Raw genomic sequence first — 17,846 nt, forward strand, 5'->3', positions numbered from 1 at the left:
AAATGAGAAAGGACACCGCTCATTTCCAACCTCAAATTGCCTTGCTCCCAACTGTGACCTTCTCTTAAACAGCCTCAGTCATGCCACCACCCCCTCCTCCCTTTGCAAGGGGGGGGGAGGGAGCCCCATGCTGCCATTCGCCACCCTCACTCGGCCAATTACTTCCCTTGCGTTCCACACATCTGTCTCCATTAATGTGCACGGAGGACAGGCAATTTAGACGCTCATTCATCCCACACTTTTTCACGGAGTTGCCGTCTGTGAAAAGAAAGGAAGAGGAAAATGAAAGCTTTAGCCCATGCTCCCTCTTCTTCGTTGCTCGCTGTTCTTGGTCACATGATCATGGCCCAACCCACCACTGCCCCACCCATGTCTGCTCTGCAATCCACTCCTTAGTTCTCTGGCTTTGTTAGGTGGGGCACTGTCATGTCTGCTGTTGACTCATCCCTCCAGTGCCCCCCTGCTTTCTGCTCACATCTTTTCCTGTGACCTTTTCACCTTCTTACCACGCAGCCAGGCCCTTGGGCATCATCCTGCCTCCTTAGATACAGGATGAGAGCAATGATCCTCAAGTGACAAAACAAAATGCGTGGACCTGGGCCAAACCGTGATTTGTAGGTCTCTAATCGGCAAATGATTGCAGTGTGATTCAAGCAACACACTGAGTGGGCTGTTTGGATTACTTCCATGAAGGATACAATTGCAGCCAGTGATATATTGGTGTTGACATAACCGTCATTACTCTGTAATACAGGTGTAATTATTATCACATCAGTTCCAGAGGGCAATCCTGTAGTTTTGTACAAACATTAGAAAGAACCATATAGTAAAGTCCTTATCTTCCCCAATCAGAGACGATCGAAACTTTAAGGTGAACCCAGTGGGTGGACTCTTTATTTAAATCCACACTAAGAGCCGGGAGAGTCAGGGTCTCTTACATCACACTGAGCTTATCTGAAAGGACAGCAAATTATGTTTCAAATCGCATTTAAAGGATAAAACCTGAAATAGATCAAATGCTGAGCTAAGGGAGCTTCTGGGCCAAATTTAAATCTGCACTCTGACACATGTGCTGATTTCAAATTAAGAACTTAATGCAGACAATAGTTGTCTCTCCTCTTGCCCAAAGGGGTTGTGGGTTTGTTTTAATAACATTGAGCTTCATTGAGCTTCTCTCTCTCTTGCTCTCTCTCTCTATGTGTATATATATATATATATATATATATAAATATATACATATATATATATATATATATATATATATATATATATATATATATATATATATATATAGAAGGTGCAGAAATGGTTTACAGTCAATACCACTACAATTCATATTCATAAACGACAAATAAAAACAAATGCCAACATATCTTTCTGAATCTCTGAATGTGTGAATCTGCAAGCAGTTTTTCACAGAGTTCTCATCGAGGCACAAACTTGTGTTGTACCATGTTTCCATTATTACGGACATTCTCTGGGAGCAGCCATCTTTGTGATGAGCAGCATGAGGGGGAATCACATTACTGTTGTATTTCTGCGGTATGACACGGGGATATTGCCGAAAAGCAATAAACCTGGGTTGGAGGAGCCCCGATTGCATCCACAGGTTCTCGACCTGACTTTTTTAAAGCAATCTCTTCCAGCACACAGGGGGCAGCAGTAAAGTTTAGCCGCACAGCCTGACAGCACAACCTGTAGCTGCCGCCCAGCTTTCAAGCTGCTCAGGTCAGGCGAGCCATCTTCCTCGGCCCGTAACAAGGCGGTGTCATCACCAGCCGCTGTCCTATCACTCAGGATTGTGGTAGCTCTCTGTGTGTACAGGGTGTTTGCTTTAACACGAGGAAAAGGGATGAACGCGGCAGACTGTGATCTATGGCTTTGACGACTTTCCAAAGCATGGAGAGGTTGTGGAAAAGTCACCCATTTCCCTCTTTGTTCCATTTTTTTGTCCTCATTATATTCATTATGTTCTGAAAGATTCTGTTACTCATTAAATGAAAGGGTAACATTTACCGTACAAATGGATGCTTTATTTCAACTTGAATTCAAAATGTAATTTTAAGCAGGTGACATGATACTAATGCATTGTGACAGTCTGCTACATGCTGGAGTTGATTATCACAAATGATATAAATGATATTGATGAGACATTAACATTGTGGCAAATTATAATTCCATATTACATATAATTATACATGTATTATTATTCACAAATTAACAATTTTATTTTCACTCATTTCATTTCCTGACAGTTGACTTGATGAAACTCATCTCTGCCACTTTATTTACATGTATGACACTCCATATGTAATGGAAGGGCTTGCAGATGTACACATTTGAATATGACTGTGAGGATTGCAGATGTATAACATGTATAACACTCCATATGTAATGGAAGGGCTTGCAGACGTATAACATGTATAACACTCCATATGTAATGGAAGGGCTTGCAGATGTATAACATGTATGACACTCCATATGTAATGGAAGGGCTGGCAGATGTATAACATGTATGACACTCCATATGTAATGGAAGGGCTGGCAGATGTATAACATGTATGACACTCCATATGTAATGGAAGGGCTGGCAGATGTATACATTTGGATATGACTGTGAGGATTGTCTTCTGTGCCCATCATCGTGTCCATGAGTGCTGAAGCATAGACAGTGACGCCCCCAGCAGAACGTTTGTAGCCTAAGCGTGCTAGTAACATTAGCAACTGCACATTGCTAGATGGTGGTGTTGTAGGCACCGGAGGTCTCTTCACACGCCTCACAATGAGGAGTGAATATTGATTGACGTTCAACCTTATTTTTGGCTTCAAGTAAGTTTAAAAATGATACTCTGTGTTCCTGTAGAAAAGAATATTTCAGATGAGCAATCTAATGTGACATTAAGGGGGTAGTGATGTAATGCAAGGCCGTCACTAAGGTCACACTGTCACATGCGGCAGTTGTCTCCGAAATGAATGTGACAACTGGGCCTGACCAGACTTTTAAAATAATTTCATTGTTTCGAGTGCATGGTTTGGACTAATATTTTATATTTGAAACAAAAGATATGTATTGTCTGCCTACATTGAACAACTTAAATAGTGCAATAAACACTACATTGTTACAGCAAATTATACAATTGTAGCTGTTATGTTTCTCTCTGGGTATAGCTTTCTATTTCACTATACCTAAATGCAAATGCCATTAGCATTAAATGATAAGCTGATTAATATCGACATGTATTTAAGCATGTGCATCATATGTATACACATGAGCGCCCCCTAGTTTCATAATCATTAGCACTGTGATGAACAACCCCATCTCTCATTTGCACAGATGTAATCATTCTGGGATGGTCAAAGGGCTCAATCCCAAGTATCATTTTATTTCAGTAAAATTGTGGAAAAAAAAATTGCAAGATACAAAGAGACAAGAGCTCTGGTGTCTGGGGTAAAAAAGGTCAATATTAAATCAAAACACCCAGAACTGCTAAAAACACATCATTTACATAGTTCAATTTCCATTTTAGTTCAGGGTATGAAAAAGGCCTGAGGTCTTTAATGATCTGTGTGTTTTACTAATCTGTGCTTCTCTCATTTCCCCCCCTCTTTTGAAATGAGCCCTTTTTCCTTCTCTGGCTTCTGCACGAGGGCAGAAGGGCGTAAGAGGGGAATAAAAAAAGACACTGTGCTTTAATTCAATTATCCCGGCTTTTACTGCCTGTAGCATATGGTCGCGCTAAGTGGGAGTGAGAATTAACAGGTGAGAATGATGGGAGAGATAAGAAGAGATGAATGATTAATGCATCCCAACATGATGGCTGGGAAATTAATTCCCTTAAATGACTGAGTGTGCATGTATACACCGCACTGTACATTCCCTCAGCATTATAAACATATTTTTGGTCATTGCCACCCTTGTATGATCCAAAATAATCTCCTCTTTCCCATTCACATGCTTGCATTTTCCTCCATTTGTGCACCTAAAATAGTACAGCTTAAATGTATTTCCTCTGTGCTAAGCCGTTTAAACTTACCTACAAAAATATACTGAAGGACATTTTATTAATACTTTCATTATGTAATATATTTAGACACAGCAAATTCAATAATGCATAAGTTGGTCTTACAAGAACTCTCACATATTTACAGAAGTCCCCATCTGTAAAATTTGAGCAAGTGTCATTAAGAGCAGATGCTATTTTTTCCCAAGATAAACAGTCTTAGTTATCCTGATGTTAAGGTCCAGTAATTCTAGAGAGAGAGAGAGAGAAACATTCTAGGACAGCCAAGTTTATCTTTAGAAATGTTTTCTCGTGATACAATATACATGCAAAATTGGCTCTCTGCCTCTGTAACCATTGGTGAATTAATTTGAACAATGTTTTAGTTCAATTGCAAAGGTTAATTATGTAATTTGTCTTGAATGGAGAGTAAGAATAGCACAATCTTTTGTTACAGAGAAAAACACTGTTTTTGCCTTCCCTTTGTGAAAATGTTAAGTTACTGTTTGCCTGGATGCCTAAATATGCTCCATAATCAAATTGGGACAGAGGGGGCTCACAGTAAGTGCTCTTCCACTTACTGTAGTTGGAAACCCATAGCTGGAATGGTTGCTATGCACAGCAAAGCACTGTGCAGTTTAGAAAGGTTTTATGATCAGTAGTCATACAGAAACAGTATGATCACGCTAATAATCCATATAGCAAATACTGAATATTTGATTTTATAACAACAAAGTTTTAATATCAAACTTTAAATGTAACTCAATTAAACTATATATTTTTTTTAGCTAATTAACAAATTCAGAACTGTAAACATTTTACATTTTATTACAATGTTATGTGACAAAATGAGTTCCTCAGAGATTACCATGCTGTTCCATATATAGGCTGATTCTTTTATTAATGTGACTGGCTTTTAAAGAATGTTTAAAGTAACAGGTTTTTACAATTTTAGGATTTTGGAAGAATAGTCCTAGGAGTTTTGTTCAGAAATACAGTGTAAAAGAAAAAATAAAAGATACTAGGATAGTGAAGACTCAATCTGTGTAACAGATTATCAATTGTGCTAATGCTTGCTAATGCATACAGTATGTAGGTGCTGTGACTGACTCATATCCATTGGATGAGGATAAAATAGTTGTATTAGGTGCATTACTTGCATGTGGCACAAGATGATTTTGCTCTTACACAAAAATAATATTAATTAAAAGTTAACCAGCAGGACTACTTGCCATTACTCCTGTGAAATGTATTATGTTTCTGTCTTTAATTAAATGTTTCAATAAATTACTGAACTTGATTTACTCTGAAAATTGATTCCAGGACACTGTCAATCTCTGTTATCTCTTGAGGTCTGAATTCCTTCATTGATATCGACAGACCAGATATTATATGTACATCCATTATCCCTGGTCTATATCAGAGGCTGACAGGAAGTATTTATTATTATCATTCAAAAGTATGTCACAATGTATATGCTTTATTGTTTGTTTTTGCAACAGTCTATCACATGACCCATGTGACTCCTGTCACAGCTGCCTGTCCTTGGGTTCCACGATTGGCAGTGAAAGCGTAGTGTACATTTTGATTAAAGCCTCATAAATTATTCATTAGCTTGATGCAAACTGGACCCTGACCTGTTGTCTTACCCAACGCACTCCCAAAAACAAGGGTCTGAGGTCCGAGTCTCTCTGTATGTCTGCGGCCCACAGCTACCTGTTTACATCATCAGTGGTTCAGTTCTCTTGCCTTGCTTGCGCTGCAGCATTCCACACCAGCAGTCATGCAATATTTCAAACAGAACGTAGCTCACCCGAAGTAAAAGCTTCCCCCTTGGTAAACGTCTGAATAGAAAGTAATAAACCTTAATGATCAGAATTTGACTTATTTACAGCATAGATGGTTAGTAAAATTTGATTTTCCCTCCCAGTTCAAATAGTTTAAATGTTCAATTCAAATTCCAATGTGCCGTGCCAGTCACTGACAACTATTTGCATTGGTTGAATCACTCATGCCACTTTGGATTTGCAGCAGTCACAAGATCTTGTTTACTGATTTTAACCCAAGTAGTGGCACACAGACATGGTCAACATATATATGATATATCCTGTGGTATCGGATGTATTAATGCAGTATGCATACATTGGAGGGAGGGACAGTAGGCACAGCTATGCTGTAAGACGCACTGAGGAAAGCATAAAAACCTTACTGTACACCCTGCAGGAAGATTTACTTGAGTCACAGGCAAGCAAACATACATCTAACAAAAATACAAAATACTAAATAAAATGTAAACCCCTTGCAACAGCAGAACTCACACAGACTGAAAAGGCTTACCCCAGATACCTAACACCTTTGGTTGTATGTGACCTCCTCTTCTGTCCAGCACGGGGAAAAAAAGGACATGGTAAAGGCTAGGCATTTTAGAGGCCAACAGTCTGGAGGGATTTATCCCCAACTGTTAAATCATCATTTCCTAGGAGAGGGATTACAGTCCATCTTCATTTGGATTAATTAGGTGGGTGATTTGTGTCATATAGAAATCATTTTGCAACAAACACTTGAACAGCCCCTAGCCTCCTGGGGAATAGTGCCCCATTGATTGGACAAGTGACTTGCTCAGATGGATCAATAAATGTCTTGTGTTCCTAGTCGTAGAGGAATTGGTGATTTAGGTTGATCTCTGAAATGGGAAGAGTAGTAGTTCCCTCAGGAACTGGCTGTGGTGCAGGACACTGCTTAATCAAGACCCAGTCTGACCACAAAACAGTCCCTCAATGAGGCCTGTCTGAGTTTTTTTATTTTATTTTTTCCTTTTTATTTACCTTTTGAAGGAGCTTGTGGTCCTTTACAATATATCCAGCATTACATCACTTACACATTTCCTCTTCCTCTAGATATGGCTTGCAAGGCTCTTCGTGGTTCATGCTCTGTAGCGGTTTAATAGGTGCCTTTCAATTAGCAATGAAAAAAGGACTGAGGCAAAGTGGTGGTTTGACATCTTATCTAAATATTGACTTCAATAAGTAATTAAGACTTGATGTTATAATGAAACCCAGACAACCCCTAGGGCCCTTGAGAGCTACAGCATGGGGCATGGTTGTGAAGGCCTTTTGATTCGCCCTCTCAGCAGTGAATTTTCTCTCCGCTGCCCCCCAGATTTCTTTATCGAGCATTGCATTGTGTCTTATACTTCAAGTTACTTCCCTCTGTTCAATGCCGGGAGAGTTTATGGGTTTAAGGGAAGGGGAGGAGAATGAAAGGAGATGGATGGGAGGGGGGAATTTTTTTTTGTTTGTTTGACGGAGCGATGTGAGGGATGGTTGCAGACAGACCCATCCCGTCTGATCCAGCCCATCGTGTCCGCTGGTGGAACAGCAATAAAGTGTGCCACTCCGTGTTCGGGCCATAAAACCGAATTAAAATATTAAATCTGTCAGTGGCTCACCTCATAAATAAAATCATATATTACCTCCAATCCATAAAAGTAAAGAAGGTCTGTATTTCACTGAGGGAAGAGGAGCCAGCCTGCTCGAGCTCTGTTGGCTCAGAGGTTGCTAATTGTTCACAAAAATGGCTGTGGAGCGAGACACAGTGCGTAAATAAGAGAGCCAGAGAGCCGTGAACACAGTGACTAACAACTCAGGTACTCTAATAATAGCAGGAGCCACAGAGCAGTCAGGCAGCCCAGCTGTTTCACCAATAGCCCAGCCCCCCCACCACCACCACCATGTCTTCTGCAGTTTAGAACCAGCGCAGCACACCAACCCTTGGTGCTGCGGCTCTATCTCTTAACCCTGCAGAGATCAGTACTAGTGCACATCCGTGGTTGTGTGGAGAAGGGTAAATCAATGTCTGCACATCTTGCGCCTTTGACCCACATCCTGTGCCTTTGACCTTAGCCCTTTCCCAGTGTTATCTTAGGTGTTGTATGATTAATTTAACAGATGCCCTGATCCAATGTGACTTACACAGGTGGCATTTCACATATTATCCATTTGTACAGATGGATATATGGTGAAACAATTCAGCTGGGGCTCCTTTGCCAAGGCTATAACTGCAGTCCCTCATATGGTGTTCAATGTGCAGGCTTGCTGTTGTAAGTCCACCTCCCAAATGGCTACACCACATTGCTGCTCGGAGGTAACCGTTCACTGCCCTTCATCCCCAGCCAAAGGTGCTCATGTAGTGAAGGGCAATGTGGACAGTGTTAAGTGAAATAGCCCAACATAGTGCCCAGAGCTGTACCCCGATACCCCATCTCCCATCTACAGTCTGTACTTATTCCTCTCTCACTCCCCACTCTTGCTCTCCTCCTGTTTAATTAGGATCCAGGGAACAGGGGCACCGCTTGAGTAAGCACAGTATTAGATGATTAATTGCTGGAGGGGTAAGGTGGTCCAGGGGGCGTCTGGTTGGAAAGGCAAGGTTGCAGAAGGAGCAGCAGCCCAGAATATTCTGCAGTCTCTCCCTCTTTTTCATCTCTGCAGAACTGTGGGGGTCTTTTTCTTGTTGCTGGTGTGAGTTCCTTTGGGACGTCTCTCCGGGACCTCCAGTCCTCCTGGGGGAGGCATAGACTTCACAGCGAGGCCTACATTTAAAACCTGTCTCCTTTTTGTGATGCCTTCGAACAGAGCACCAAATCTTATTCTTGAGTTTGTATGTGCTTTTCAAAATCAGGGTTGAGAAGGTGGCCAAGTGAGGATTAGTTTAAAGCTAATCTGATTCTGATGGAGATAAAAGTTACCACATCAGCTCTGTTCCTAACTTGATTTCCAGCTTTCTTGAATTCAGGCTCATTATCAAACACTGGCTATTAATTTCCACAAAAGCTGAAACCTTTGTCTTGTTTCTCCTTCTCCCACCTCCCTCCTCTGACACAGAATGTTTTTTTTACTATTCCAGAGGAGAAGATGAGGCTGACCTCTCAGGTGACCTCTCCAGTCTGCCTACTGTGGCCTCCATGCTTTCATCTCCACGCCTGGGAGAGGGAGGGAAGTCACAGGGTCTCATGGTCTCACCCTTAGTGGATACCTTAACTTGGAGCTCAGCAACTTGGAGGCTCAGATATGGATGACACGTTAGGAACAGTCCTACAGGCCTTAAGTAGACAATTCACTCTGTATGGTGCTTGTATAGTGATTCTAAGACAGTAACAGGACTATCATTATACTGCACTGTGTATGTGTGTACTTGCGTCATGCAAGCTGCACCACCCTGCTGTACTTAGGAACTTTATATTAGATTCAGGCTCTGAGCTGGTGGTCAGAGCTGAAGTCCCTCCAGAGGGTTGGATTAGTATGCACATAGGGGTTCAAACATTTGAAGTTCTTGGCAAAAAGCTTTTGTTGTAACCTTGAGCAATAGTTCCTCCAATAATAAAATAACCAGCTGAATGAATGGGTTACAAAATATAGTAAACAATTTTAAGGTCACTGCTGATAAGGACCTCTGCTTGCAAATAAAAGCTAAAATGATGTATGTGGCTGCTTATTGTTCAGCATTACTGTGGACCCTCCATTGGGGAAAGCTACATTAGCTCTCTGTAGCTGGATATGGACACTGAAGCGGAGTCCACAGGGGGTAAGTGAGTGAGAGGGTGGGTCTCACGGTTCAGGGGGCACTAGGCTTGTGGAGGTTCTCCCTGTACTGTGATTGGCTCCATTCACACCTCATGTGGCCCTGCTGGGCTACAGCCTCGCTCCGCTGCTAAATTTAGATTAATGGAACGAGAGCTCTGTTGGTTCCTGATTAATTCACTGACCTTGTGGGGCTCGCGTATTTGGTGACACTGTTTACCACGCGCTTGTGATTAAGAAAGAAGTTCACACGTGTACTGGTAATATAATGGATGTTAAAAGTAGCAGGAAAAATGCACCTGGCTCCGTGCATGGTGCTCTTGTCAAATTGGTGGAGGATATTTAGCAGTTATTGGTTATTTTATATGGGGGGAAATTAGCAGAGGGTATTATAATTCTGAGTGGTTATTCAAGGGAACTGCGGAATATATGCTATATCTTAAAAGTGTTGTATATCTTGGTAGCTGATTGACCAAACAATTTAGTAATCTAATTTTACTCTTTGAATTTTGACTGTTTAAAAATCTAGCTAATTAGCTAGCTAAGAAGCAGGCAACAAACTTGACTCCCAGAACAAAGTTTGTCTACCAAATATCTATTCATGACTATCATATTGTGTTTTCACATCAGATTTGAACAGCTCATATAGTTTTGTAGCAAGTTAGAAGGTTGGTCTGCAAGGCTACTAATTGAAGTTTGACCGTGGTAGGGTAAAAAATTGCCCAGTGACAAAAAAAAAAATTGCAGAAAGCTGGGCATGGCAACAGTGAGGCATGGTGTGAGTTACTAATGACTATAATGTAATAAGATTGTTGTTGTGGGGTTGTATAGCACTTTCTGCCATACCCCTTTTAGACTGGTGGTGGCAGCCCTAGAATGACTATATTGTGCATGTAATGACATTGTCTTTTTTAAACCAAGGAAACCCACCCCTTCTTTTAGATGGAAAATGAGGGTCAGATTTGTTCTTTACAAAGGCAACAGTAATCAGCATGATTGCATAAAATCATTAAAAACGTAATCTAAAAGCAAATTAATTGCAGTTTTATGTGTTAAATCAAAAGGCTGTTTATCCTTCTTGTGTTTTCAGCAGCTGCCAGTTAAATTTTTGGGTTGACTCGATTAAACCCAACGTAGACAGAGCAGGAAGAGGGCGAGAGCTGAGTGGTAACGTTGTTGCTCTGAACAACACATTGAGAAAAAAAAGGCAGTGTTGCACATCATCTGTGAATACGTATACATGTATTTTAAGCATTTCATTCTTGAAAAGCTCAAAAAATTAGCATTTATCAATGAATATATATTTATGTATGAATATATTCACATTTATGTATTATCTAAGTACCCAAAATAATCAAAAATTGCATCTCTTTAACAATGGCATCTCCCAAGAAAGGTCCCATTGTCAACCAGCAGGCATCTGTGAGCCATATTCAGGACTTGTGTGTAACACAGCAAATTTTCAGATACCCATTGTCTTATTTTATTAACTCTTATTGTATTCGGAGAGATGTTACAAAAATATGTTTTAACATCCATGCCAGAATATTATGCATATAATGTACAATACATGTTAATTGATATTTATTTATTATGTACATATTATATGCATTATATGTTATGTATGTTTAAATATATATTCCTCCTCATATATTTTCAGAATAACATTAAGTACTTCTTAGTTCATAGGACTGCATTTCCATTCATCCACAGTCATATTGATGTACATACTCATAATCACGTAAAAGATACTCCAATAGGCACCCCTTCAACATGGTGAGGTCTCTGTCTTACTGTATCGGCTGGAAATCAAGACTGCCTTAGTGAGTGTGTTGTCACCAGGGTTACAGGGAGTGGCACTGTTCCACCGTCTTCACGATAGCCATGTGCACAATATCAAGCAATGTTTTTCCCATCTCCATAACTAATCTGCCCCTGCTCTGAGATGCGGTACCTGCCACCCTGGTTCCTTATCAGGCTGTCAGAGGTGAGCGGCATGGGGATCCATGGCGGCTCAGCCCTTTGATCGATGAGCAGCACGTGGTAAGAGGCAGCGCCTTTAATGGAGACGCCAGATTGAAAGGCTGGGGATGTAAATGCTAAGGGCCTCGTAAAACATCCCCCGGCGATTGGACAGGTTCATTAATTGGCGCATTTCGCAGCTCCATGTCTGTGAATGACTGTTGCATGGGGTTGAGGGTGAGAGATGCCTGACTGATGCCCCGCCGGTTAGTCCCTGTCCGTCAGACCAGACCCACTGGTGGTGGGTGGTGTCGGGGGTCTATGTTGGCTGGTGTGACTCTGATGATATCCGAAACGTGAACCGGCCCTGCTGGTTTGCAGTAACCCACAAAAGCCTTGGGGCAGTTTCAAGGCTTTTCCTCCCCACTGGCCGCTAATAACACACAGGCAACTGAAATAGTTTCCTTTGATCGTATTTTTAAAAAACCATCAGTACCAGGATTTAAATCTGTGCTTGGTGGGAATGTCTATACTTGTTCAATACCACAGTCTGTAGAAAGCTAACTGAACTGCTGTGATTTTTATTTATGAGGGCAACAAATTAAATGTTTCAAGGAATAAAAGAATGGGGTTTTTTATGTTGACTTTGGTTCCAAATCAATAGCCTACAGCCACTTATGTTGAGGCTACACCTGGGAGGGATGTGGACATGCACCGATACCATGTTTTCTTCATGGCCAGTTGAACCTGTGATTGAGAGAGCTTTGCTTTGCTTGACCTGCAGATCTCTAGCAGCCAAGCTGGTAAGAAGCATTGGTATTCATTTCCAGATATAAGCAATGCTGCCTGTCTGTGAAGGTTTGAGGTGACAGTGGGAATATCCACACAAATATTCTCAACAAAGCAGAACAAACCAACAAATAAAACAGAAAAAAAGAAAACAATAAAAATGAAAAAAGCAGCACAGCATAATTACTCACCATAAAAATATATCATGTACACCTTGGTTTAGGGGATTTATCTTATACCAGCAGTAAGTCTGTAAAGATGGCAGTGCCTTTAGTCATGAAAAAATGCTCTGTTGGCCAGTCAATAATAATCAACTTTAAGGGTCTTTCAGGGTCTAAGGGTTCTTAATTCATATTTCACCATTTTACCATTTAAAATTGTTTTTTTTTTTGGAAATATTAACATGGCAGAAATAAACAACTTTAGAGAAGGCCTTTTTACCCAGGCAAACAAAGTTCTCTGCCCAGCCCAGCTGCTCTAAGGATTTCTCATTTAGAGTAAATCAATCCCAAGGTGCTGCTCTGTCTCCCAACCCAATGACATGCTCTGATATGTTAATTCTGCCATTAATCACAATAATTCTGCAGCTACGCTGTGGGGGCTTCGAATCACATGGTTCACTCACCACAAATCAATCTGATAATAAAAAAGGTACTTTTTTGTGGATATGGGGTTTATAGTTCACAGGGGTAGGTAAGGGGATGCATGAAGAAAAGTGGCACAGTGGATAGAGGGGGGACTGGTGGTTGTTTGAAGGTTTTGTTTAGAGGGTCCGCACATTCAACCAGATGTGAGACAGTTGTGAGACACAGTAGCATAGAGTAACTGAATGACCTGATCACTAGTAGTGTATTCCGGATGGACTATGGACATCTCCAAGTGTGGCTGTTGGATGTTTGCTGTCAAAACCTTGCACCGTGGCTTTTTCCTCTCTGAGTTCTAAGACAGATCAAATGTGCGCAGTCCTTTTATTGTGTTATTTTAGTCTTCTTTTTGAATCGAGCAAACTTCAGATATGCCTTAGGCTACGTGACTTCCATCTACACATCTACGAGCACAGTTTCAGTTTCTATTCATACCATCAGCAAGCAGACACTTTCAATCTCTGAAGTCCTGTCTATGATCAAAATTGAACAAGAAATATCCTGTTTCTGAAAAAAAAAAAAAAAAAAGTTCAGCTCGATTCAATTTGGAGAGAAAATTTAGGTATATAAAAGAGGAGGAAGAACAAAAGCAGAAAACGAGAAAATGAAGATTGATCGATGCTCCGGCTGGCGAGGCCTGTTGCTGGTGCTGCTGAGTCGGCACATTGCAGCGTTCCTGATGAAGCCCATTTGGAGGCACTGATAATGAGCTCTAGGAAACACATGTGGAGACGGGGACAGATCCCACCGATATACGGCCCCAGCCTCAGAACACGGCTGTTATCAGTTTGAGCCCTGCTTCAGTGAGAGAGCCTGTCAGCATAAAAAAAAGAAGAAAAAAAAAAACAGAATGGAGAGGAAAAGAAGAGAGTGGGAGGGAGGAGGAGAAAGAGGGAGAGCAGGATAGGGAGCTGCCAGGTTGCAGTTTTGAAGGACAGATTCCCAATAAGATTCAGATCCATTTTAGGTGGTATGGGACATCGTCTCAACAGAAGCCTTTTTCCTTCTGGTCTGTGTATGGCTTAGTCAAAAATGAGAAAAGAGGACTAAAAAGAGGTAGAAAGGGAGGTAGCGAGAGTGTGAGAAAGTTTCATCGAAGCTGTTAATGTTTTTTTGTCATGCCATTGTTGTTTGTATTTGATCTGGCATAGATGGCATTAGACCTTTCTGCAGCTGCACCAATTCTTTCCATTGTACTCTGCATTGATCATTTCAATCAATCCTTATCTAAGCTGCAGTATTACTTCCAAGGAAATAGAAAGTTTTACATGCCCCTGACTTACACAACTGGGTTTTGAATTATGTAGAATGCCACTGGGTACAACAATATTCCCACTTGAGGCTGAAACCAAAATTAAGAATTTTAATCTCAGTCTTCTCACCCTCAATTAGTTGAAGTCTTTGTAGTCTAAACAATATGTTTGTGCAATATAATACAGATCATTCAGGAAAATGGTTTCGTAAATATTATTTCCTTTATATACAGTACAGCAAGGTAATCAGTTATGTCCAGAATGGAAAATGTGTAAATTCTCCAATCTTCATGTCATTGTAGGTTTAACATATCCCCTGTGGACTTTTGATTTGTGTAATTGAATAAATCCATGTCCTGCCCCATCAGTACCCTCAAGAGTGTGTTTTTGGTTCTATAATACAGAATACAAATACGCTCAACCAAGGCCACAAGATATTTCCTCCCTTTGTGGTTGTCAACTCAGTCTAAATGCCTTAGCCATGGCAGTCTATGTGAATTTGCAGTTCTGGCAGAGTCAGGCATCTGAATGAGTATTGCGTCAGTTTTGTAGATTGTATGATGTCTCTGCCTATATGGAATGTGAGTCTTGGGGCAAATAATTCTTGTTGGTGATGACAAATAGTGATACAGAAATATCTATTCACAGACAGACAGTACCATGGTTTCACTAACTGAAATACCTTCCATGACATCTGGATGACATTCTGATTTGGTATGGCAATATAATATAATATAATATAATATAATATAATATAATATTATATTATATTATAGTATAGTCTTGGTCAATTTGTCTAAGTAATAATAAAGGTTTATATAGTGCTAATGAATAAGTTATGCCCCTTGTATGCACTTTTGTATGTGGCTCAGGATATGAGTGTCTGCTAAATGACTGAACATAAATGTAAATGTTATGAGTGTTTACAAAGGCCCATTATGATCCTTGTGTAGCACCCATCATAGAAAGTATTACAGTGATCGAAATCGCAAATGTGGAGCTGAAATCTACCTCAGGCCGCTGCATTGAAATATCCTGTTAAATCTTAAACCTTACCAGTAAAACCTTACCATGTTGCAGAAAGCAATACCAAAATGTACAGTATGTTCTTGAACTGGTCAAAGGGTTCATCTGATTGCTACTGTAGGTTATCTCCATTGTCTAATGGCCAGTGTGCAAACTGTGTTTATTTAATTGCTTTAGGGCAATATGAGGCTGATGAACACTGAATTTCAATTAGCAACAAGATTAGGAAATATCTTTAGTCCTATCTCCCATGCTGCCTGAAAGCTCTTCCTTCTCATTGGTCACTCTGTGTCCAGTGCCTTTCCTCCTTTTCCTCTACTTTTTTTTTTTTTTTTGATAGGGATCGAAGAAAACATGGGGAATCCCACTGAACAACAAAGCAGTTCAAACAGACATTTTCACAAAATCGGCCCTAAAAGATATGTGTTATTAATATTTATTTGTCTTTCGTTTAGCTGAATGGCTGTGTTGTTGTCTAGACCAAGGATGAGGAATTCAGAAACTGATGGTTCTAATATGTTGTCTCAGCCAGATGCGCCAAAACCAGTGGGAGGCCAGATCATTAAAATGCCGAAACATGAAACCACTTACAGCGCCCGTGTAGATTGTGTGTCTTCTGTGACCACACAAAATTAGAAAGTATATTTGAATTCAATGTGCATGAATATATTAGCGTTTGCCTCTGGACAGGGTTGGTTTCCAGGTAACAGCGGAATAATTGCTTCCCCTAGGAATGTGGACTATAATGAAATTTCCATTTATTTCTTTGTTCAAGACTGCACATTCCCACCATGCTATGGGTGGAAAGCATACAAACTTTCAATAGATTTGGCTTCAAGTGCTTTGGTAGTAATCATTGAAGATGATGATGATGATGATAATTATGATGATGATGATGATAATGATGATGATGGTTATGACTTTGAAATTAAGAGACAGTAAATAATGTATTTACTGAGTCAGGATATAGAAATGCAAACATTGAAATCAATATTCTTTTTTGTCAAGCATCCTACCCAGCACTCTGAACAATTTTATGTCACGTCTATCTTCTCAACCCAGCAGTAAATGCAAGACTATTGTAGGAAATGAAAGTGAGAATCTATTTGGAAGATGTGCATGTGGCAGTTAATCCACTGCTGGCCTGTTCTTGCCCCTGTGAAGTGAGGATAGAAGTACTATTTGTGAATCTAAATATATAATTTAAAAATGCTTAAACGACTTGAAATCCAGTTTTGTTGTTGTTATAACATGTAAAGTAAATAAAGCTCTGTGGTAAACTGTGTGGAGTTTGAGACAAATAATTTTGCCTCAAACCTTGTAATTTTCAAGCATATATAAGCATTTTCATCACAGTCATTAGCATTATGCAACTGCTCATAATTATGCTATTATTAAACAGTTAAATGGTATACAATGTTAAATAGTATGTATATATGTTAAAATATGTTAAAGAGAACACAAAATATGGCCATTTGTAAAATTCTTGAATATTGAAAAATTGTTATTGTTATAATGTTGTCTGATAACGTGATCATAATAAGGAAGAACATGGAGCATAATGCTGTTATAATGAAAACTGTGAAAACTGAAGTGGGTCTCTCAGCCTCATCATTTCTCTTCTAATCATGGTGTACTTTCCCTTAACTTCTGGCAATGAATTAAATGAGGTGTTTATATGGCTCTTACACATCTTTTATTACTTTTGAAAACTGCAAAACTTAAACATTCAAGAAATTTGAAAAGTAATGTATTTCTTGCATAAGATTTAGGAGAAAGATTGTGTTTAGATTGATTCTGGGCCTTAACCTGCTCTGCATCCTTTATCTTAAATTCATTGCTTCTAATAAAGAGCCCCCATCAGTGCCCACATACTCATGTTTTGTAGTTTTTTATGTTAATATGCCCAACAATGGCCAGGCCAGTAATGTTCTCCATTGCTGTTTGTTCAATTGACCTGTATCTCTCATACAGTCTCAGACAATACTGTCCCTTAAGTTAACAGGTTTGGATGAATCTCACTACAGATTGCGCTTCTATTCATCCTCTTGTTTTCTTTCCTTCTGCTTTCTGCAAGGTTATCCTGAGGCAGGCTCTGAGCTTTTATGGGAACAAGGGGGCGGGTGGGTGCCAGCAGCCATGCCGTGATCGATCTTGTTTAAAGGGATGTAGTGAGTCGAATGTGTGAATTCATCTCCTCATTAACTGTTGTCTGGGATTTAATTAAGAAGATGACCAGACTTAATGTCAATTACATCTTAAAAAGGCAAGAGGAATGGAGGGAAACAAAAAAAAAAATCTAATTCACGGGCGGTGGCTGCCAGTGCACTGTCTCGATGTGCACAATTCCCTGTTTAACTGCTCCTCCCTCTTCCTCCCATAGCCATCATCTTAACTTTTTGTCACATCTTCATCTCTCGTCCCTTGCACTGGGATATGAGTCTGCTTGTATGACAAAGTCAAGAGCATTTTCTCATTTTCTACCTGTCGCATTCTCTAAACAAAACAAGAAATAAAGAATGGAACCCATTGCCCTCGGATTGAAAGGATAATACCTCCATGTACTGATTCCAAATTGGATGTGCGTGCAAA

The sequence above is a fragment of the Megalops cyprinoides genome, chromosome 1, assembly GCF_013368585.1.
Source record: "Megalops cyprinoides isolate fMegCyp1 chromosome 1, fMegCyp1.pri, whole genome shotgun sequence".
Lineage (NCBI taxonomy): Eukaryota > Metazoa > Chordata > Actinopteri > Elopiformes > Megalopidae > Megalops > Megalops cyprinoides.